The sequence below is a fragment of the Chiloscyllium punctatum genome, chromosome 27 (assembly GCF_047496795.1).
Source record: "Chiloscyllium punctatum isolate Juve2018m chromosome 27, sChiPun1.3, whole genome shotgun sequence".
Classification (NCBI taxonomy): Eukaryota; Metazoa; Chordata; class Chondrichthyes; order Orectolobiformes; family Hemiscylliidae; genus Chiloscyllium; species Chiloscyllium punctatum.
Window position 1 is genome coordinate 69,568,498 of NC_092765.1, and position 24,970 is coordinate 69,593,467.

Genomic DNA, 24,970 nt, shown 5'->3' on the forward strand with positions numbered 1-24,970 from the left:
TGAGGAAACTGGTGAAGTCCACATTCATGCCCTGGGGTTGAAGTGTTCCGAGGCAGAAGGTGCGGCGTTCTTCCTCCAGGCGTCGGGTGATGAGGAAGTAGTGGTGGAGGAAGCCCTGGACATGCATGTCCTCGGCAGAGTGGGAGGGGGAGTTGAAATGAAGGGTCACAGGGCGGTGGGGTTGATTGGTGCGGGTGTACCAGAGATGTTCCCTAAAGTGCTCTGCTAGGAGGTGTCCAGTCTCCCCACTATAGACGAGACCACATCAGGAGCAACGGATACAATAAATGATATTGGTGGATGTGCAGGTAAAACTTTGGATGTGGAAGGCTCCTTGGGGGCCTTGGATGGTGGTGAGGGAGGAGGTGTGGGCGCAGGTTTTGCAATTCCTGCGGTGGAAGGGGAAGGTGCCAGGAAGGGAGGGTGGGTTTTTCGGGGGCGTGGAACTTACCAGGTAGTCAGGGAGGGAAAGAGGAGAGGGGTGGGGAGGGAAATATATCCCTGGTGGTGGGGTACGTTTGGAGGTGGAGGAAATGGCGGCAGATAATTTGGTTTATACGAAGATTGGTAGGGTGGAAGGTGAGCACCAGGGGCGTTCTGTCCTTGTTACGGTTGCAGGGGTGGGGTCTGAGGGCGGATGTGCGGGATGTGGACGAGATGCATTGGAGGGCATCTTTAACCACGTGGGAAGGGAAATTCCGATCTCGAAAGAAGGAGGCTATCTGATGTGTTCTGTGGTGGAACTGGCCCTCCTGGGTGCAGGTACGGCGGAGGTGGAGGAATTGGGAATAGGGGTTGGGAATTTTGCAGGCGGTAGGGTGGGAAGATGTGTAATCTAGGTAGCTGTGGGAGTCGGTAGGCTTGTAAAAAATGTCGGTGTCAAGTCGGTTGTCATTAATGGGGATTGAGAGGTCCAGGAAGGGGAGGGAGGTATCAGAGATGGTCCAGGTAAATTTAAGGTCAGGGTGGAATGTGTTGGTGAAGTTGATGAATTGCTCAAACTCCTTGAGGGAGCACGAGGTGGTGCCAATGCAGTCATCAATGTTGCGGAGAAAGACGTGGGGAGTGGTGCCATTGTAACTACGGAAAATGGACTGTTCTACGTAGCCAACAAAGAGACAGGCATAGCTGGGACCCATACGGGAGCCCATGGCTACCCCTTTGGTTTGGAGGAAGTGGGAGGATTTGAAGGAAAAATTATTAAGTGTGAGGACAAGTTCAGCCAAACGAATGAGAGTATCGGTGGAAGAGTACTGTTGTGGACGTTGGGAGAGGAAGAAACGGAGGGCTTGGAGATCCTGGTCATGGTGGATGGAGGTGTAGAGGGTTTGGATATCCATTGTGAAGATGAGGCGTTGGGGGCCAGGGAAACGGAAGTCTTGGAGGAGTGGAGGGTGTGAGTGGTGTCTCGAATGAATGTGGGTAATTCCTGGACTGGGGGATAGGACAATGTCGAGGTAGGTAGACATGCGTTTGATGGAGTAGGAGCATGCTGAGACAATGGGTCGGCCAGGTGGTCAGGCTTGTGGATCTTGGGAAGGAGGTAGAACCGGGCAGTGCGGGGTTCCCGGACTATGAGGTTGGAAGCTGTGGGAGGGAGATCTCCTCCTGAGGTGATGAGGTTCTGTATGCTCTGGGAGATGATGGTTTGGTGATGGGAGGTGGGTCATGGTAGAGGGGGTTGTAGGAGGAGGTGTCTTTGAGTTCGCATCATGGTTTCAGCGGTGTAGAGATCAGTGTACCAGACTACCACTGCACCCCCTTTATCTGCTGGTTTGATGGTGAGGTCGGTATAGGAGCAGAGGAAGTGGACGGCTGCACGTTGTGAGGGTGAGAGGTTGGAGTGGGGGAGGGGGTAGATAGGATAAGGCAGTTAATGTCCCGGTGGAAGTTGGAAATGAAGAAATCGAAGACAGGTAATAGGCCAGCGCGGGGTGTCCAGGTGGATGGAGTGTATTGGAGGCCAGCAAAGTGGTGCTCAGAAAATAGGCGGGAGTCTTCATTGTAAAAGTAAGCTCCGAGGCGGAGGTGGTGGAAGAAGTGTTCGATGTCACGGCGTATATTAAATTCATTGATGTGTGGACGGAGGGGAATAAACGTGAGGCCTTTGCTGAGGACTGATCATTCGTCCTCAGTGAGGGGGAGGTCAGGGGGATGGTGAAAACTCGGCAGGACTGGGAGCTGGGACCAGGCGTAGGTGTGGAGCTGGGGGAGGCGACGGAGCCTGTAACTGTAGTGGGTGTGGTGTTAGGGTGAATGGGGATAGAGTCATGAGCAGGGGTGGTGTTCCCCTCAGGGTTCTGGGGGCAGGGATGGTGACGGTGGGACCTGGGGGTGGTGTCAGCAGAATGCAGATGAGTGGCGTTGGTGGGGGCGGAAGTGGTGGCAAACACGGCAGTGGGGGAGAGGGGGGGGCGTGGAAGTCACTGAGTATGTGACATCAGCGATGATGTGAGGGGTGGAAGTGATGTCACTTGCAGTGTATGAGGAATTGTGAGCGGCAGAAATGGCATTTACTTTATTTTAACCAATAATTTCCCGTCACAAATCTATTTGACAATGTCGTTTTTAATTAAATTCAGTCCCTTACTGTTTCTTTCTTTTGGTCTTCATTCACATCTCCATGGTGTTCCAATATTTCAACCTTTCTCTTTGGACTTCGGAATTTCCATTCACCTCAGACCTGTCCCCCTCCTCATCTGTGTCCATTTATAGCACACTGCATAATCCTGGTACCAGAGGAGCCTATCCCAATAAAATAGCTCAGTCCTCCCTGAGTACTGGTAGCAGTGCTCACTGGTCAGAACCACTTCTGTTGATACCATTGTGTGATCCTGACACCTTCCAGCACACTGCTGATATCACTCAGTCTCTCTCCATGTGGTATCCCTCACTGCGTGGGTCTAATTGCTGCCTCTGTCAGCGTCTCTCACTCTTGCAGCTACTCCAGATCCTGAGCCAACAGCATTCTCCACTCCAGTGGGAAGCAACTGCACAGGCCATGGATGGAGACTGGGAATTTCCGGATCTCTGTGGGACTCAGTGCCATTCTCCATGTGTAACCTTCATTGCATTAGTCTAATTTCCCATTCTGTCTACTTCTCTGTCTCCTGTAGGTATTCCTGATGTCCCTGACTCAGCAGAATTCCCAATTCCTGTCTTGTCCATCACCACATTGAAGACAGTTGGTCAGCCAGAGAGAGATGGAGAGTGAGATCTGGAGCCTTCAGTAAATCCTGCAGCCGGTAAGATCACTCACAGTAAACACCACAGTGAGGAGTTAGTGGACTTTAATTCAGATCCTGAGGGTATGATGTAGGAACAATGCTGGGCAAGGAGAATGAGAAAATTCTCAGGCTTCATTATCACCATCTTGTCTGTAAATTCATTGTTCCACAGAACCCTCCCTATGTCTGTCAGTTTCTCCATTGTCTGTTTCATCTATACCACTTCCCCTATCTCTATCAGCCCCTACAATCCTGCTTATCCCTGTAAGTTCCTCCGACCAGTACAACTCTCCAAGTTTCTGCCTTTGCCTTTAGTGCCGGGTTCTGTCACATCTCTCCTAAACTCAAGAAAAACAACTCTTCAGTTCCTCAAGCCATCCTGGTCAGTGTAGTCCTTTCCAGACCTGAAAAACCTCCCTGTCTTTATGACTTTTTTGAACTCCGACTACCTTCATGATCTCTGTAACCTTCCCGTCACGACAAAAAAAAGCTGTGTACCTTAGTAACCTCCTCCAGCTGTTAGACTCCTCCTTGTCTCTGGGCACAAAGCAGAGTGACCCTGCTTCTCTCATCAATTAGTTTCTCCATTTCTAATGATGACTATGAACTCTTCCTGTCTCTAAAACGCACTCAGTCTCTGTAAACTCTGCTGGTCCCGATTGATGGAATTTCCTTCGGTAACTACAAACCTTTATACCTTTAACCTCCTCCAGACGCAACCACACAGTTTATTTCTAAAACCTCTGAGTGATAGAGTCATAAAGATGTACAATTTGGAAACTGACCCTTCGGTCCAACCCGTCCATGCCGACCAGATGTCAAATTCAATCTCGTCCCACCTGCCAGCACCTGGCCCATATCCCTTCAAACCCTTCCTATTCATATACCCTTCCAAATGCCTCTTAAATGTTGCAATTGTACCAGCCTCCACCACATCCTCTGGCAGCTCATTCCATACAGGAACCACCCTCTGTGTAAAAGTTGCCTCTTGGGTCTCTTTTATATCTTTCCCCTCTCACCATAAACCTATGCCCTCTATTTCTGGACTCCCTGACCCCAAGGGAAAAGACTTTGTTTATTTATCCTATCCATACCCCTCATAATTTTGTAAACCTCTGTAAGGTCACCCCTCAGCCTCCGATGCTCCAGTGAAAATAGCCCCGGCCTGTTCAGCCTCTCCCTGTAGCTCATATTCTCAAACCCTGGCAACATCCTTGTAAATCTTTTCTGAACCATTTCAAGTTTTACAAACCTTTCCGATAGGAAGTCTACCAAAATTGCACACAATATTCCAACAGTGGCCGAATCAATGTCCTGTCCAGCACAACATGACCTCCCAACTCCTGTACTCAATACTCTGACCAATAAAGGAAAGCATACCAAATGCCGCCTTCACTATCCTGACTACCTGTGACTCCTCATTCAAGGAACTATGAACCCACACTCCAAGGTATCTTTGTTCAGCCACACACCCTAGGACCTTACCATTAAGTGGATAAGTCCTGCTAAGATTTGCTTTCCCAAAATGCAGCACCTCGCATTTATCTGAACTTAACTCCATCTGCGAGCTCTCAGCCCATTGGCTCAGCTGGTTCAGATCCTGTTGTCGTCTGAGGTAACATTCTTCGCTGTCCACTACACCTCCTCCAATTTTGGTGTTATCTGCAAACTTACTAACTGTACCTCTTCTGCTTAACATCCAAATCATTTATGTAAACGACAAAAAGTAGAGGACCCAGCAACGATCCTTGTGGCACTCCACTGGTCACAGGCCTCCAGACTGAAAAACAACCCTCCACCACCACCCTCTGTCTTTTACCTTTGAGCCAGTTCTTTATCCAAATGGCTAGATCTCCCTGTATTCCATGAGTTCTAACCTTGCTAATCAGTCTGCCATGGGGAACCTTTTCGAACGCCTTCCTGAAGTCCATATGGATCACATCTACTGCTCTGCCCTCCTCAATCTTCTTTGTTACTTCTTCAAAAAACTCAAACAAGTTTATGAGACATGGATTCCCACACACAAAGCCATGTTGACTACCCCAATCAGTCCTTGCCTTTCCAAATACATGTACATCCTGTCCCTCAGGATTCCCTAACAACTTGTTCACCGCCGAGGTCAGGTTCACCGGTCTGTCATTCCCTGGCTTGTCTTTACTATCCTTCTTAAACAGTGGAACCACTTTTGCCAACCTCTAGTCTTCTGGCACCTCACCTGTGACTATTGATGATACAAATATATCAGCAAGAGATCCAGCAATCACTTCTCTAGCTTCCCACAGAGTTCTCGGGTACACCTGATCAGTTCCTGGGGATTTGTTCACCTTTAACCATTTCAAGACATCCAGCACTTCCTCCACTGTAATCTGGACGTTTTGCAAGATGTCACCATCGATTTCCCTACAGTCTATATCTTCCATATGCTTTTCCACGGTAAATACTGATGCAAAATATTCATTTAGTATCTGCCCCATTTTCTGTGGCTCCACACAGTGGCCGCCTTGCTGATGTTTGTGGGGCTCTATTCTCTCCCTAGTTACCCTTTTTTCCTTAATATATTTTTTAAAAACCCTTTGCATTCTCCTTAATTCTATTTGTCAGACCTATCTCATGTCCGCGTTTGCCCTCCTGATTTCCCTCTTAATTATAGTCCTACTTCCTTTATACTCTTCTAAGGATTCACTTGATCTATCCTGTCTATACCTGACATATGCTTCCTTCTTTTTCTGAACCAAACACTCAATTTCTTTAGTCATCCAGGATTCCCTCTACTTACCAGCCTTCCCTTTCACCCTGACAGGAATATACTTTCTCTGGACTCTTGTTATCTCATTTCTGAAGGCTTCCCATTCTCCAGCCATCCCTTTACCTTCGAACATCTGCCGCCAATCGGTTTTCAAAAGTTCTTGCTTAATACCGTCAAAATTGGCCTTTCTCCAATTTAGAACATCAACTTTTAGATCTGGTCTATCCTTTTCCATCACTATTTTAAAACAAATAGAACTATGGTCGCTGGCCCCAAAGTGCTCCCCACACTGACACCTCAGTCACCTGCCCTGCCTTATTTGCCAAGAGTAGGTCAAGTTTTGCACCTTTTCTAGCAGGTATATCCACATACTGAATCAGTAAATTATCTTCTACACACTTAAAAAATTCCTCTCCATCTAAACTTTTAACACTATGGCAGTCCCAGTCAATGTTTGGAAAGTTAAAATCCCCTACCATAACTACCCTATTATTCTTACAGATAGCTGAGATCTCCTTCCAAGTTTGTTTGGCAATTTCCCTTTGACTGTTGGAGGGTCTGTAATACAATCTCAATAAGGTGATCATCCCTTTTTATTTCCCAGTTCCACCCAAATAACTTGCCTGGATGTATTTCTGGGAATATCCTCCCTCAGCTCAGCTGTAATGCTATCCCTTATCAAAAATACCACTCCACCTCCTCTCTTGTCTCCCTTTCTATCCTTCCTGTAGCATTTGTATCCTGGAACATTAAGCTGCCAGTCCTGCCCATCCCTGAGCCATGTTTCTGTAATTGCTCTGATATCCCAGGCCCATATTCCTAACCATGCCCTGAGTTAATCTGCCTTCCCTGTTAGGCCCCTTGCATTGAAATGAATGCAGCTTAATTTATTAATCCTACCTTGTCCCTGCCTGTCCTGACTGTTTGCCTCACTTCTGTTCTCAGTTGTACCCATCTCAGAACAAGTTCCCAAAATCTTCCCTGTGATTGTTACCACGTCCCATCCCTGCATTCCTCAAAATTCCTGGAAAATCCTCCCATTCCTAAAACCCGCCCTGTATCTATCAGCTGTTCCATCTTCCACAACCCTCCCTATCACTGTAAGACAGCCCCCCCGTCCCAGTTACTACAGCCCGCTGCATCACTAAATGCCAGTAGTCACTGTGCATCTCTATAAACTTACTATCTATATAACCTCCTTCAGTCCCCACAGCCCTCCCTATCTCCATACAATCCTTCAGTCCTCACAACTCTTCCTATCCATGTAACCTGAATCATTCCCCACAAACCTCCCTAACTCCATAAACTCCAAAAGGCCCCACGACCCTCCCTATCTCCATAATCTCATCCTGACCCAATGACACTCCCGCTCAGAGTAACCTCCTTCAATCCCCATGATCCTCCTGATCTGTGCAACCTCATTCAGGCCCAACAGCCCTGCAGATCTCTTTGGCCCCTTTCAGGCCCCACAGCACTCCCTATCTCCATAATGTTCTTCAGTCACCACTGCACTCTCTGTGTCCATAATCTCATACAGTCCCCACATCATTACCTCCTTAATTCCAAAGCCTCAATTACCTGTTGAACCTGTAAACTACCTTTTTCAGACTGAGAAACAAGAACTCCCATACCCATTTCTGCTGCCAGTCTTAAACCGAACAGTGTCAGCCTGACAGTAGGTCGGGAGCTGAAATATGTTTGAAATGATATGTCAATATTCAATAACTGGACCCTTAGAAACACATTTAATAAAAAGACAATGTGGATTTGAGCCTGTTGGATTGTATTTATATTGGTGTGAGTATAAATGGCAGAGTAGATAAGGGTGAAGGAGTGACTGTAGTGAGGATACGGTGTATTTGAATTATCAGAAGACGTTACACAAGTTTCAATAAGGGCTAAGGAGTAACTTGGTAGAGAATAGGGCACCTTAACTATCAGGAGGTGGGTGAGATATTGGACAAGATAGTGTTGTCAGAAGTTACTGTGGAGAAAGACATGGAAGCTCGGGAACTTGGGGAAATAAAGAGTGATGTGTTGGAAAGAATCCTCAACAGAGAAGAGAAAGTGTTGGAGTCTTAAAACAAATAAAGGTCGATCAATCCTCAGTAGCTCATTATGTCTATCCTAGAATATTGTGGGAAGCTAGGGAAGAGGTTGCGGTGTCCCTAACAGAGATATTTATATTATCCACAGACACAATGCGTTACCAGAAGACTGGAAGGTGGCTAATGTTATTCCATCACTTAAGGGTTGCAGGGAAAAGCAAGGAAATTACAGTCCCGTGAGCCCAGTGTTGGGGAAGTTGTTGGAGCAGATTCTGAGAGAAAGGAGCTATATATATTTGGAAAGGCAAGGGCTGATTCAGAGATAGTCAGCATTGCTTTGTGAGTGGAAAACCGTGTTTCACAAACTGGATTGATTCTTCGAGGAGTTGGCCAAGAGATAGATGAAGGCAGAGCAGTCACCGTTGTCTACATGAGCTTCAGTAAAGCATTTAACAAGGTTCCAAGGGATGTAGAACATCTAGTGAAGAGGAAGAAGGAAGCTAACCTCAGGTTGAGGAACCAAGAATCAGAAGCAGGGCTCTAGAGGGTTACATGGGCCAGCACGGTGGCTCAGTGGTTAGCACTGCTGCCTCACAGCACCAGGGACGCGATTTTGATTCCAGCCCCAGGCAATTGTCTGTGTAGAGTTTGCACATTCTCCCCATGTCTGTGTGAGTTTCCAATAGGTGCTTAGGTTTCCAAAGCCCAAAGATGTGCAGGTTTGGCGAATGAGCCAGAAGTTTTTCAAGAAAGGGAATCGAGATAATCCTGGGAATCACAGACCTGTCAGTCTTCTCTTTGTGATGTGCAGATTGTTGGAGAGGACTCTGAGAGATGAGATTTGTGATTCCTTGGAAAACCATAGTTTGATTAGAGAAAGCCAGCATGGCTTTGTAAAGGACAGGTCATGCCTCACAAATCTTATTGAATCCTTTGAGAATGTGACAAAACACATTTATGGCTCATTGAGAAAGTACAGAGCATGGGATACAGGGAAACCTGCCAGTCTGGATACAGAATTCCTGGCCCATAGAAGACAGAGGGTGATGACAGATGGAAATCATTCAGCCTGGAGCTCAGTGACCAGTGGTTTTCTGCAGAGAGACGTTACAGGACATCTGCTCGTTGTGATTTTATGAATGACTTGGATGTGTGAATGAAAGAGTGGGTTAGTAAGTTTGCCAATGACACGAAGGTTGGTGGAGTAGTGAAGAGTGTGGAACGGGACATTGACTGGATGTAGAGCTGGGCTGAGAAGTGGTAGATGGAGTCAAATCAGGAAAAGTGTGAAGTGATTCATTTTGGAAGGTGAGACTTGAATGCAGAATACAGGGGTAAAGGCAGAATACTGGATAGTGTGGAGGAACAGATGGATCTTGGATTTCATGACCTGAGATCCGTCAAATTTGCCACCCAAGCTGATAATGTTGTTAAGAAGGAATATGTTGTATTCGCTTTCGTTAGCTGCGGGATTGAGTTTTCAAGCGTGAGGTTATGCTTCAGGTCTATGCAGCCCTGTTTAGATCCCGATTAGAATATTGTGTTCAGGCTTCGTCCCTTCATTTCAGGAAGGATATGGAAGCTTTAGAGAGGGTAAAGAGGAGATTTACCAGGATTCTGCCTGGACTGGAGGGCATGTCTTATGAAGAAAGGTTGAGGAAACTAAGGCTTTTCTCCATTGGAATGAAGAAGAGTGAGGGGTGACTTGGAAGAGGTGAACAAGATGGTGTCAGGCATAGATAGAATGAATAGTGAGAGACCTCTTTATTCCATGGCATACATAGTAGCAGGGGCATAATTTGAGGGTGATTGGAGGATGGGTAAGGGGAGAATTCAGATGTAGGTTCTACACGCAGAGAGTGGTGGGTGGGTGGAACGGGACATTTTAACAGACTCTTGGATAGGCACATGGATAATAGCAAAATGAAGGGTATGTAAGTTAGTTTGATCTTACAGTCGGGTAAAAGATGTGCATGGCATGTGCGTGGCCGAAGGGTCTTGTGCTGTACTGTTCTGTGTTCTACGATCCGTATGGTAAACTGGGTAATATGGTCAGATCAATGTAGAAGGATATGACATTCAGGAGGAGCTAGTCAACTGGATACAAAATTGGCTTGATGGTAGGAGACAGAGGGTGATGGGAGACTTATTGTCTTTCTGACTGGAGACATGTGACCAGCGGTGAAGTGGGTACCCTGTTGTTTGTCATTTGGATAAATTGTTTGGATGGGAATATTGGTTTCCTGGTAAGTAATTGTTTTGGGTGATACTGAAATTGGTGGGAAAGTGGAGAGTGAAGGTTATCTGTGATACAAAAGGATGAACAGTCCTGCTGGGATAGTGGGCTGAAGAATAGCAGATGGAGTTTAATTAGATAAATGTGAAGAGTTCCATTTTAGTGAAACAAACCAGGGTGGGACTTGTACAGTTAATGTTCGGGCCCTGGGTCGTGTTGTCAGTCAGAGACGCAGGAATGCAGGTAGACAGTTCTTTGAAAGTGGTGTCACAGGCAGACAAGTTGATGAAGCAGGCGTTTGGGATGGTTACCTTCTTTGTGCAGAGCATTAAGAGTAGAAGTTGGGATGTCATGTTGTGGCTGTACAGGACATTGGTGAGGCCACCATAAAAGCATTGTTGATCACTAGGAAGTACTCATCTGGTTCATTTACGTCCTTGAGAGAAGAACATCTGACATTCCAACCTGGTCTGGCCTGCGCGTGACACCAGACCCACAGCAATATGGTTGACTCTGTGCTATGCTCAGGGTAATTAGCAGTGACACCCTCATCCCATGAATGAATAAATAAAAATACATATGTCCCTCCCTACCTCTGTAAACCCTTCCAGCTGCAGCAATCCGTACTGACTTTGTAACACCGTTCAGACCCTGACCCCTCTCTGTAACACTCTCACCACCTCCAGCACCTTCACCTCTCCCAGTTCCTTTTGGGACATAAAACCTTGACAATTATTCCCTCTTCCATCTGACCTCCTCCTGTGAGCAGACCCTTTGCAATCCCTTTAAAACTTACTCCTAAAACATTCTCTCACTTCAGGATTTTAAGTACGTTTTGGTGATCCTCTAAGCCCGATAATCTAATATGATCCTTTTTACTTGAGTGTGGGACCGGTGGGGATTTCTTGCTGAGGATTTGTCTGTTTCAATGGAATGTCCTTTTGTTGAGTGTTTTACACTGTTCCTTCAAATGTTTTCCACTGTTCATTGACAGGCACATATTTCAGTCTGTTTAGCCTATTTACCTTGGTCAGTTCTCCTCTCAAACCCATGTTATTGGTTATTTTTGTTTCTAGTTGTAGCTTGTCCTTTCTGTGATTCACTTTAAACCTTTACATTACTTTAAACTGCACTTTATCACAATTTCCATGAAGATCTCTCCAGGTGACATGACTCATTCACTCAGTTTCATCACACAATGGTCGCTCTGAGACAGTTACGTCCCTCACCAGTTGCACAATTTGTTATTCAAAGAAACACTGGAAAAAAATTTTTCTGAACTCCTCTTCCAATATCACTGTTGTCAGTGTGACTGTCCCAGATTATGTGAATATTGAAGTTTCCGAAAATTCCAATGATTTCCTGTGTAATGCAGTGATGAGCAATGGAATGCTGTTCGGTGGCTAAAACTGTTCTGCTGCTTGTGTCCTTGGCAAGTAGTAGCCAGAATTTACATTCAGACGGACTCTACTTCATGATCTGAGACCAAATGCTTTCTCTGTAATGTCTTTCTTACCCATTATTGTTAGCGTTACCCATTTTGCCTGAGTTTCTGCAAGGTTGTGATCCATTGAATATTTATGTCCACCTTTTGTTCGCCCTGTAACCACGTCTCTCTGGTGTCTAAATATTTTTTTATCTCAGTGTCAGAAATCCATCTACCTTATTGATAAGACTTCGTCCATTCAAAAAAAAAATCATAATTTACTCTTTCCCTCAATTTTCTGTCACAAACCTATTCACTGATGTACAGTTTTAGTTAAACTCTGTCCCCATTCTGTTCCTTTCTGATTGCCTTCAGCCACATTCTCATGTTGCTCCATTACTTCACCTTTTCTCTTTGTGTTTGGAAAGCTCCTTTCACCTGGACCCTGTCCCAGCATTCTCTCTGTCAGTTTAAAGCCCTATCCATAAACCTACAGACATGATTGGCGAGGTCACAGGCCCTAGCACAGTTCCAGTAGGACCATTCTAATGGATTTTTTTATAAATCAGGTATGGGATGTGGGTGTCCCTGGCTGACCAGCCTTCATGGCCTATCCCTAGCTGCTCATGAGCTGAGTAGCTTGCTCGGCCATTTCAGAAGGCAATTGAGAGGCAAACACTTTGCTGTGGGTATGTCATACAGACCACGTGAGGATGATCAGATTTTGTTGTCGCAAGGGCAAGTGGGCGGCACGGTGGCTCAGTGATTAGCACTCCTGCCTCACAGCACCAGCGTCCCAGGTTCAATTCCAGCCCCGGGCGACTTTGTGGAGTTTGCACATTCTCCGCACGTCTGCGTGAATTGCCTCCGGATGATCCGGTTTCCTTCCACGGTCCCAAGATGCGCAGGTCAGGCGAATTGGCCATGCTACATTGCCCCTAATGTTAGGTGTATTAGGTCGAGGGTGATGGGTCTGAGTAGGTTACTCTTGGGTCGAAAGGCCTGTTTCCACACTGTAGGTGATCTAACGGATTGTGTTTTTTGTACATCAGCAATGGTTTCATATTTGTTTATGGGTTGTTAATTGATATTTTTTAAATTATTGATTTTAAATTCCACCATATCTTGTGATGAGATTCAAACCTGCCTCCCCTGAGCACTAACTGAGGTTTTGGACAAATGCCCTAACAATAATGTTACTCGGCCATCACTTCACCTGCTCACTGGTTGCTCATCCCTGAGCACTGATACATGAAGCTAAACCCATTCTTCTAACATGACTGTGTGATCCTGATACCTTCCTGCACTCTGGTGATATCACTCAGTCTCTCTCCATGTGGTATCCCTCACTGTGTGGGTCTAATTGCTGCCTCTGTCATTGTCTCTCGCTATTGCAGCTACTCCAGATCCTGGGCCAACAGAATTCTCCACTCCAGAGAGACACAACAGTGCAGGCTAGGGATGGAGTTTGGGATTTTCCAGATATCTGTGGGGCTCATTTCCATTCTCCTTGTGTAACCCTCACTGCATCAGTCTAATGTCCCATTCTGTCTATTTCACTGTCTCCTGTCGATACTCAGGAAGTTGCTGACTCAATAGACTTCCCAACTGCTGTGTGTCTCATCCATCACCTCATTGAAGATGGTTGGTCAGGCAGAGAGACAAAGGGAAGGGAGATCTGCAGCCTTCAATAAATCCTGCAGTGAGGTAAGATCACTGATAGTGCACAGAGCAGGGAGCAATGAGAGGGCTCCAAACATCGCTAACAAGACATGATATAGATACAGTGCTGGATGGGGAGCACAGTATAGACACACCCCATGCTCAATCACCACGTCAACTTTAACTTATGTTGCACTGAGAAAGCATCGGGAGTTCATAGTTATCAATCCAGTCCTGCGCTGTCTAAGTGAGCATCAGGACAACAGACGTTAAAGCTGGCTTCCGACGAGAGGTTGGGAATGCTGCCTGGAATCTTTCTGTTCTGTGTTCTTCCTCCAACACTGTACTAAGTCTCACTACTCTGCAACACTGTATCTATGGCATGGCTTGTGCACCAGTGCCTTCAGTCATTTTTAACTCCTATAACAGTAGTTGTCCCTGTAACCTGCTCCATTCCCGACAGTCCCTCCACATATTTGAGACGTACTGCATTCCAGACTACCATCCCTATCGCTGTAACTTGTTTCAGTGTCTACAACATGCCTTATTTTGGTACACTAATCCTCTTTAACTGGATACAGAGTGATACAGCACGGAAACAGAACCTGAGGTCCAACCCCTCAATGCTGCCCATATTACCTAAACTGAATGAGTCTCATTTGCCTCCATTTGGCCCTTATCTCTTCAAACTTCTCCTCTCCATGTACCTGCCCAAATGTCTTTTCCATGCTGTAATTGTTCTTGTTTCTCCCATGTGCCTGAGGCAGTCTGTTCCGTTTATGCACCATCCTCTGTGGATAATGTTCCCCCTCAGCTCCCTCTTTAAATCCTTTCTGTCTCTCACCTCCTGTTCATGCCCTCTAGTTTTGGACTCACATACCTTTGGTTATTCACCATTCTTAGCGTCACCCCGTGGCCTCCTCTGCCCAAGTGAAATATTTAGGGCAATGTTACAAGTATCTCCAACGTATGAAACAAAGTGCTGGCGAATGTTGGCAAATGTGCCAAATGCTGCTTTCCCCACCCTGTCCACCTGTGATCCCACTTCCGAGGAACAATGTAACTTGCACCCCCTGGTCTCTCTCTCTCTCTCTCTCTCTCTTCAACAACCCTGGCCAGAGCCCTTCCATTAACTGTATTAGTCCTCCCTGGTTTGTCTTAACAAAATCCAACACCTGAATTAAACTCCATCTTTCATTCCTTTGTCCACTGGCCCAGTTGGTCAGTATCCCCTTTGATAACCGTATTTACTGCCCACTACACCATTCATTTGATCATCAACAAACTTTCGCACAATCACTCCTATATTTTCACCCAAATCGTTTATGTCGATGATGCACATCAGTGGACCCAGCCCTGATCCTTTCTTCAATAATGGAATCAAACCATATTCTTGTCATAGAGCCATACAGCATGGAAACTGACCCTTCAGTTGATACCCACCATAATCTAAAATTAAACTCTTCCCAGCTGCCTGTTGCTGGCCCATATCACTCCAACCCTTCCCTATTCACCTGTTTATCCAAATATCTTTTAAACGTTGTAATTGTACCCACATCAACCCCTTTCTTAGGAAGCTCATTCCACACTCAAACCACCCTCTGTGTAGCAAATTGCCCCATATCTTTTTTTTGAACATCTCTCTCCTCTAACCTTAAAAATGTGGCCCCTCCTCTTGAGACTCCCCCGTCCTGAGGAAAAGGCAACTACCATTAAATTGATCTATGTACCTCATTTTTTTTCATAAACCTTTATAGCATCATGTCTCAACCTCCAGGCTCCAGTGAAAAAAGACTTAGCCTATCCAGCCATTTTTCAGAACTCAAGCCTTCCATACCCAGCAATATCCTGTTAAATCTCTTCTGAATGCCCTGCAGCTTAATAATATCCTCCCTGTTAACTGGGCGACCAGAACTGGACAGAGTATTGTAGAACAGGCCTCGCAAATGTCTGTGCAATCTCAACATGACGTCCCAAATCCTCCACTCAATGGACTGAGCAATAGTCAGGCATGCAAAGCACTGTCTTATCCATCCTGTGATGCAAGCTTCAAGGATTATTTACCTGAACCCAGAGGTCCCTCTGCTCTGAAACACTAACTGAAGCCTGAACATTAACTGTATAAGCTCTACCCTTGTTTGTTTTACAAAATGCATAATCTCGTATTTATTCAGATTGAATTCCATCTCTAGTTTTTCAGCCCATTCACTCCCTTCATCAAGATCCCTTTGTAATCTCAGAAAACCTCCTTCACTGTCCATGATGCCACCCTCCAGCCTGCCAGCCCATCACTCATGGCTGTCAGTAGTACACATACCTTTGCTAGGGGCTCCACAATTTCTTCCCTAGCATCCCTCAGTGTCCTGTGATACACTTAATCAGTTTCTGGGACTTGCTATAGCTTTGTGTTTTAAAACCCCCAGCACCACCTCTTCTATAACATGCACTCTTTTCAAGTCATAGAGATACACAGCATAGAAACAGACCCTACGGTCCCCAACTCGTCCAGGCTTACCAGCAGATCTAAATAAATCCATTCCCTTTTCCAGCATTTGGCCCATATACGTCTACACCCTTACTATTCATATACCTTTTAAATGTTGTATCAGTCTCCATTACTTTCTCTCTCAGCTCATTCCATACACCCATCACCATGTGTGTGAAGAAACTGTCCCTTCAGTCCCTCTGTAAACTATTCACCTCTAACCTTAAACTTATGCCCTCTAGTTTTGGGCTCCCCAACTTCTGGGAAAAGACCTTGAATGCGTACCCTATTCATGCCCCTCATGTTTATATAAACCTCTGTAAGGTCATCCCTCCGTCTCCGATTCTCCAGTGACAGTAACCCCAGCTTATTCAGCAACAACCCGGGCAATATCTTGTTAATCTTTTCTGAGCCCTTTCAAGTTTCACAACATCCTTCCTGTAGCAGACAGACTGGAATTGCAGAGTACTCCAATTGTGGTCTAACGTATTACTCTTGTTCCCCAGTCTTTCTCCACAGGAAGTTCTGGAATGAAAAAAATGTTTAGGATCTGAGAAAATATCCTACAGTTCCACACATCGATGGCCTCATTGATCTTTAATGGACATTATTTTGTCCTGAGTTACTTATGCACTCTTAATGTACTGATACAATCACTTTTGGATTCCCCTTTCCTTTTCTGCTGAGGCTATTTCATTTAGCCTTTCTCCATTCCTGTTTTCTTCTCAAAGTGTATTCCTACAGCCCCTGTATATCCTCAGGGATTCCCTTGATCCAGCTGGCTATTCCTGACATGTTGCCCCCTTTTCCTTGACCAGACCCTCAATAGACAGCCAGTGTTTCCGAATGCTGTCAGCATTGACCTGCACACAAACAGGAAAATGTTGGCACTGATCGATCAGTTTATCTCACTTTTAAAATATTCTCACTTGCCAAACTTCCCTTTCCCTGTAAATAATTCCCTTCCCCAATCACATTTTTAAAATTCCTGGCTAATACGATCAAGATTTGTCAGGCTCCATTTTATAACTTGCACTTGTGGACCAGGACTGTCCTTTTCCAAGGCTGTTTTCAAACTACTAGAACTGTGGTCACTTTGGCAAAATGCTTTCCCACTCACATCTCAGTCCCTTTCCCTACCTTAATTCCCAAGGGGAGGTCAGGTTTTGCCCCTTTCTCTTTTCAGGTCATTTACATATTGTTTGGCAGTTTTCTGGAACACAATTACCAAATTCCTCCCTTGCAACCACTGAACACTGGCAGTCCCAGTCGAGGTTTGGAAAGTTCAAAAACCCCAACCATAACAGCCCATTATTTTTGTTTGATATTTAAGATGTCCCGACATGTCTGCCACAGATTATTCTGGGTCAGCAGTCCGATCGTATCAAAGTGATGACCCATTCTTATTTCTCTGTTCCACTAACATAGCTTCACTGGACGATCCCACAGGAATATCCTCTCTAAGTACTGCTGTGATGATTCATGCAATGAAAACCCACCACCACACGTCCTCTCTTGCCTCCCCTTCCTGTAGCATCTCCACCTTGAAACAATGAACTGCCAGTCCTGTCCCTCCATCAGCTTTGTTTCTGTAATAACTATAATATCCCAGTCCCATGTTCCAATCCATGCCCTGAGTTCATCTTCCTTAGCTGTCAGGCCCCTCGCATTGAAATAAATGCAGTTTAATCATCAGTTTTCCCCCATTCCCTGCTATGTTCTTGCCTGCCCTGTCGGCTGAAATTCCTGTCTTTAACTTGTGTACCAGCCTCAATCTTCTTTCTGGCCTTACGTTTATTTAAGATCCAAAACCCTGCCAGACTGGGTTATATCCTCTCAAGCAGCTCCAGCAATTCACCCCACCAGGATATGGGTCCCTCTCCCGCTCCCAGTTGAGGTGCCTTTCCCACCCTGTCAACCTGTGCTGACACCTTCAGCGGTCTATGGACCTTCTACTTTCATATCTGAGTTATTAATGTTCAATGGTTCCTGCACAGATCTCTGTGGTACACCCGCTGGTGAAAATATTCTATCCACTAATTTTGCACTTTAAAACTTTATAGTTCTTTAAACTGCACTTTATCACAATTTCCCAGACGATCTCTCCAGGTGACGTTACTCATTCACTAAGTTTTATCAAACAACAGTCGCTCGGAGACAGTTACGTCCCTCACCAGTTGCACAATGTGTTATTCTAAGAAACACTGAAAAAAATTCTCTGAACTCTTCTTCCAATATCACTGTTGTCAGTGTGATTGTCCCAGACTTTGCGAATATTGACGTTTCACTAAATGTTCACCATGCCTGTATTAAACATGCCAATGAATTCCTATTTATTGCAGTGACGAGCCATGAAATGCTGTTCGGTGGGTGGTCTAAATCTGTTCTGCTGCTTGTGTCCTTGGCAAGTAGTAGCCAGAATTTATATTCAGACTGACTCTACTTCATGATCTGAGACCAAATGCTTTCTCTGTAATGACTTTCTTATCTATTATTGTTAGCCTCGTCCATTTTGCCTGAATTTGCACAAGGTTGTGAACCATTGAATATTTATGTTCCACCTTTTGTTCACCCTGCAACCACATCTCTCTGGTGTCTAAATCCCTTTTATCTTTGTCACAAATCCATCTACCTTATTGCAGAGACTTTGTCCATTAATAAAAAACATAATTTACTCATTCCCACAATTTCCTGTCACAAATGGATTTGCTGATCTACAGTTTAGTTAAACTTTGTCCCATCCTGTTCCTTTCTGTTGTCTCCGGTCACATTCCCAGGATACTTCACGTTTTCTCTTTGGATTTGAAAAGCTCCTTTAACCTGAAGCTTGTCCCTGCATCCTCTCTATCAGTTGAAACCTCTGTCCATAAATCTACCAACGTGATTGGCCAGGACATTGTTCCACTGGAACTGTGCTGGGACAAATCTGAATGGATTTTTTAAAAAATCAGGTATGGGATGTGGGTGTCTCTGTCTGACTAGCCTTTATTGCCCATCCCTTGCTGCCCTTGAGCTAAGCAGCTGGCTCGCCCATTTCACAGGGTAATTGAGAGGCAAACACTTTGCTGTGGGTATGTCGTGCAGACCACATGAGAGTGAACTGTTGTCTTTCTCTGAAGGTCAAGTATTTGGATTTTTATCAATACTTATTTATGGATTGTTAATTCCAATTTTTAAAACATATATTCATTTAAAATTCTACATGGTTAGAAGTTAGAAAGAAGAAGGGGGTGGTCACTTTGTTGGGACTGTATTGTAGACTGTTGTAGACCCAACAGATACCAGAGGAGCAGCTGTGTAGAGAGATTGCAGATAACTATAGGAATAATAGAGGAGTGCAGGCTGGAGATTTTAATATTCCCTGTACTGACTGGGCCACCTCGAGTATAAAAAGAACTGGACGGAGAGCAATTTTTCAAATGTGTCCAAGGAAGGTTCCTAAATCAATATGCAGAGGGTCCTACTCTACTCAGGCGGGTGCAACACTGGACCTCCCCTCAGAAAACGTGGTCGGGCAAGTGACTGAAGTGTCATTCAGAGAGCACTTTGGGTCCAGTGACCACAACTGTCTTCGTTTTAACATAGTTATGGAAAAAGATCAGCAGGTCCACAGATTGAAGAGGAAAACTGGAACAGGGCCAGATTTGGGGCCATTCTGCAGGATCTGGCCAGCGTCAATGAAGTGAATATAAAATTGCACAACGTCCAGTTATAATCCAACTCGCTTTGGAAGCGCTGGTGATCACTGTAACAGATGAAAGGCTTAAACTAAATTTATTTGATATTATATTCCATGACACTGCCATCCTGTTGCTATAAATTCTGTAGCTTAGGATTGTGCTCCCCAACCACCTGATGAAGAAGCAGTGTTCTGAAAGCTAGTGCTTTCAAATAAACCGGTTGGACTGGAACCGAGTGTCGGGTGATTTTTAACTTTGTACACCCCCAGTCCGACACCAGCGCCTCCACATTATGATTCTAATCGATTGGGTGAGTCTGTTTGAAGGAAAAGGAACAACTGGCAAATGGGAGGCTTTTCAAAGTGTGATCTCAATTATCCAGGGCCAGTATGCCCCATTTGGGGGAAAGGGAAAAGCTGGCAGGGTTAGGGATCCTTGGCTGATGAGGGATAATAAGGCTCTGGTCTTGAAATGAAGACTGCATGCATTTCCGTATCTACATATTCTTAAAGACACGATCAATCTGTGGAGACCCTACAATCCTCTCAGTCCCTGTAATACTCCCAATCTGCAGAAGTCATTCCAATACCTGTGACTCTTTCAATACAGTTCCTACAAGACCCACTATCGATGTGATATCTTTTCATTGCCAGCACCCACCCTGTCAATGTCAGCTCCTCCAGTGTCTCCATCCATCTACTCATTTCCACAATCTTCTCCAGCTCTTCCATGTGTAAACATCACCCTCCCCTACAACCCTTCCCACTCTGACCAAACTGGAGGAGGTTCCTAATGCTCCCTAATCTGTGAAACTGTCTCCAACCAAAATTGCTGTCTTTATCACTTGGAGAATCTGTCTGATTCCACACCCCCTTTATCTAAATAACCTGCAGAACCTAAGCCTTCCTGTGCCTATAAACATCTTCAGTCACGACGACCCTCCATACGTCTATGTGTTTTTCCAATCTGTACAGCCTACTTTAACTCTGTACCCAGCTCCATTCACCTGAAACATTCCTGTCTGTGTAAACACCCCATCCTACCAACATCCTTATCCCTGTAAACTGCTCCATTCCTCCCAACCTCCCCATCTCCATGAACTCCTGTAGGCCCGACAGCTCTCCACATTTCTGTAACCTCCTGTGGCTGTATGCTCCTCCCTCCCTGTGAAAGCACCTCCAGTCCCCACAATTCTCCCAGTCTGGTCATCTGCTCCAGATCAGACCATTGATGTCTCTGTTACCTCATAAAACCTGAGCAACGCCTCCTATTTGTGTCACTTCATTCAGATCGCATCCTCTCCCGCTTCCCGAAACCTCTTGCTGCCATCATAACCCTTGCTATTTAGAACATGGAATAGCACATTCCAGTACAAGCCCTTCTGCCCTCAATATTGTGCTGACCTTTTATCTTACTCTGAAGATGAAACGAACCTACATACCTTACATTTTACTATCATTGATGTGCCTATCCAAGAGTTGCTTAGATGTCTGTAATGTGTCTGAATCTACTACCATGGCTGGCAGTCCATTCCACGCACCCACCACACTCTGTGTAAATAACGTACCAGTCCCTTCCATACCGACAGGATATCCCAACCCAATCTAGTCCTACCTGCCAGCACCTGGCCCATATCCCTCTGATGTCTAAGCTAAACCTTCCGCCAGTCCCCTTGTGATAGCCATTTCCCCATGGGAAGTAGTCTCTGGTTATCCACTCTATCTATCCCTCTCATTCCCTTGTACACCTCAATCATGTCACCATTCTTCCTCCTTCGCTGTGATCAGAAAAGCCCTCGCTTCCACAACCTCCCTTCTATGGGCATGCCCTCCAGTCCAGGCAGCATCCTGCTCAATCTCCTCTACACTGTCTTTAAAGCTTCCACATCCTCCCTATAATGAAGCGAACAGAACTGTTCACAATATTCGAAGTGTGGTCTAACTGGGGTTCTGTAGAGCTGCATCAAAATCTCACATCTCTTAAATTCAATCCCCCTGCTAATGAAAGCCAACACACCATCCGCCTTCTTAACAGCCTGTCAACTTGGGTGGGAACCTGAGGGACACAGGATCCCTTTGTTCCTGCACGCTGCAGAGAATCCTGCCTTTAACCACGTAAAGGTTTTCTGCAGAATCCTCCAATCTAAAACTATCCCTATCTTTGTAAGTTCCTCCAGTTCCTACAACACTTATAAACTGTGAAACCTCCTCAAGTCCATATATTCCTAATGTCCGCAAAATCCTCCCGTCCTGATGTCCCTCCATATCTCTGTAACCCCCACCATCCTCCAGTGCTCATTGCAGAGGAAGGAGGAGTTGTAGAGTCTGGGACATGTTACGAGGTATGAAGGGCTGCAGAATCTGGAGGATGGTACAAATGTCGGAAGGGACGTGGGACTTCTAGAAGGTTAGAGGTTCCGGGATTCCTTGAACCTGCAGGATGGGACAGGGGATGGCTTGTGGAACCTGGAGGATATTATGATTTGAACCACAGGTAATTTTTGATTGGACCATTCAGCCGATCTTACAGTCATGGAGATGTACAGCATGGAAACAGACCCTTCATTCCAACCCAGCCATGCCGACAGGATATTCCAACCCAATCTAGTCCCACCTACCAGTACTTGGCCTATCTCCCTCCAAACCCTTTCTATTCATATATCCATCCAAATGTTTCTTAAATGTTGCAATTGTACCATCTGTAAGATTGGCTGAAAGATCCAATCAAACATTACCTGTGGTTCAAATCATAACATCCTCCAGGTTCCAGAACCCATTCATGGTCCCATCCTGCAGATCAGATATCCCAACCCAATGTAGTCCCACCTGATAGCACCCGGCCCATCTCCCTCTAAACCCTTCTTATTCAGATACCAAACCAGGTGCCTTTTAACTGTTGCAGTTGTACTAGCCTCCACCACTTCCTCTGGCAGCTCATTCCATATATGTACTATCCTCTGCGTGAAAAAGTTGCCCCTTTTTATCTTCTATATCTTTCTACTCTCGCCCTAAACCTCGCCCTATAATTCTGGATTCGCACACCCCAGGAGAAAGCCTTTGTCTCTTTACCCTATCCATGCCCCTCTTGATTTTATAAATCTCTATAAGGTCACCCTCAGCCTCCGACTCTCCAGGAAAAACAACCATCACCTGTTCAAACTCTCCCTATAGCTCATCCCTGGCAACGTTGTTGTAAATCTTTTGTGGACCCTTCCAAGTTTCACAAAATCCTTCCGATCGGAAGTAGAACAGAGTTGGCATGCAGCATTCCAAAAGTGGCCTAACCACTGCCCTGTACACCCTCAACATGACCTCCCAACTCCTGTACTCGATACTCTGACCAATAAAGGAATGTATACCAAGCGCCTTCTTCACTATCCTATTTACCTGTGACTCTACTGTCAAGGAACTCTGTATTTCATTTGAATAATTGCATAGACAGGTAGAGTGGCCCGAGGTCTTCTGGGTGATGCTAGTTCAGTCTAAGCTAGTCGGCATAGCCAGTGAAATATTTGCAGCACTGTCTGATGGATGGTCGAGAGATAATGAACATGTCAAACAGGCTATTTTAAGTGCTTATGGATTGCTTATGAAAGGGAAGCCACTACAATTCCCTTTACTGTACCATCACTATCTGTCAAAGCTCCTTCAGGTCTATATCCTCCGAATTGTTGAAACCTGCTCTCACCATTACAACTCCCATTATTTCCTAACATTGTTGAGTCTCTAAAAGCTTCCCTATCAGGTAAATCTCCTTCACTGCATACAACACTCCTAGCCTGTGTAATCTCTTCAATTCCTTCAGTTCCTATATACCGATGTATAGGTGTGACTGCTTTGTGGTCATTGTATCCTAATTTATATCTGCAAAAGGCTCCGCTCACTGTAGCACATCCTATGCTCCTAAGTGAATCTGATCTCTCACAAGACTCTCTATCACTCTCTCCTCCAGTCTCGACAAGCTTCCCTATCCCTGTCATATCTTGCAGCACTCACTCACTCTCACTGATAAACCTTCCAGTGCATAAATTCACCTCTCCTTCTAACTGTGCCCAGTCTACAACTTCATCCCTGTCTGTGCAACATCCTCCAGTCCATATTCTCCTCTCTATTGCTGCAGCATTCTCCAGCTTATATCATCTTCCATGTGCTTGCAACATTCTCCAGTCCATACTACCCAACCTTTCCTTGTAATATTTTCCAGTCCACACCATCCTCCCTATCACTGATATTCTCCAGATCCCACACCTGTTGTTAAATGTACGACATCCTGGAATCCTGTGAATGTTTCTACGCACTGATCAACATAGTGCATGTAACAATCCAAAACCTTATACCCATCCCTATCTCTGGAATCTAATCAAAGACGCTTTATCTCACTAACTTCCTCCAAACAATAAAATGTTTTCTCCTGCGAACATTCTGTAGCAACTGTAGCTATGTTTAACCTTGCAACATTGTCGCGCCCCCGAACATCTCTCCCACTCTCTAGCCTCTATCCATCCCTCCAAGGCCCTCTCTCGGTGACACGCGCCATGCATTTGCAACAAGGCAGATGGAATGACAGCATTAACTGAAGAGAACAGATATGATCGAACTGTTATTGTGAGGTGTGGCTGCAGAATGATCATGACAGCAATGTGATTATTGAGGTGTTGTAGGGATTTAGGCAGGATTAGCAAAAAACCAAACAAGGTCCCTTTTTATTGTGAAGAAAGGACACAGTTAGTGCATTAGTGAGACAGCCAATTTAATCTGGGAATCAAAAATTAGAGTTATTTTGAATGGACAGCTTCCAAATAGCAAGGGAGATCTGGAAGATCAAATCACAATCCATGCTCATTAGTAAGTTGGATACAATATTTTCTTGGTGATAGTAGACAGAGGTATGTCGAGTGGTCATTTTCTGATTGGACATCTGTGGCCAATGATGTTTCACAAGGATCAGTGCTGCGATGTCTGTGTGTAATTTATATCTGTGATTCAGGTGAAAAGGTCAGCAGTTTGAGTGGTAATTTTGCAGACGACATTTGAAAAGGCATATAATGATTAGGGATAGTTAGGAGAATTGTGGATAGTGAGGAAGAGTGTTAAAGGTTGCAGCAGTATGTAGATCAGCTGGAACGTTGGACAGAGATATGCCAAATTGAATTTCATCGGGACAGGTGTAAAGTGATGCATTTATGAAGTCAAATGGAAGAGAGAAGTACACTAATTGACTAGTTGGAAACATTGATAAACAGAGAGGCATTGGAAGCAAATCCGTAGCTCCCTCAAAATAACTACACAACAGGATGCGGTGGTAGAGGGGGAGTATGGTATGCTTACATTTATTGGGCACAGTATTGAGTACAGACGTTTGCATGTCATGTTGTGACTGAATGAAACTTCAGTCGGCCACGTTTGGAAGATTGCGTGTCATTCTCGTTGACACACCATAGGAAGGATGTGAAGGTTTTGG

The 24,970-nt window shown here is 45.2% G+C and overlaps 1 long non-coding RNA gene across 1 annotated transcript in view; it reads left to right on the plus strand.

The window, feature by feature from the left end:
- The first annotated feature begins 3,120 nt into the window (after nucleotides 1–3,120).
- LOC140453314 (uncharacterized) overlaps nucleotides 3,121–24,970 on the plus strand; it is a 55,735-nt gene continuing 33,885 nt past the window's right edge. Inside the window, exons 1-2 of the long non-coding RNA XR_011952348.1 lie at nucleotides 3,121–3,245; nucleotides 13,264–13,390. This is a non-coding gene — a long non-coding RNA (uncharacterized lncRNA). The remainder of the gene's footprint in view (nucleotides 3,246–13,263; nucleotides 13,391–24,970) is intronic.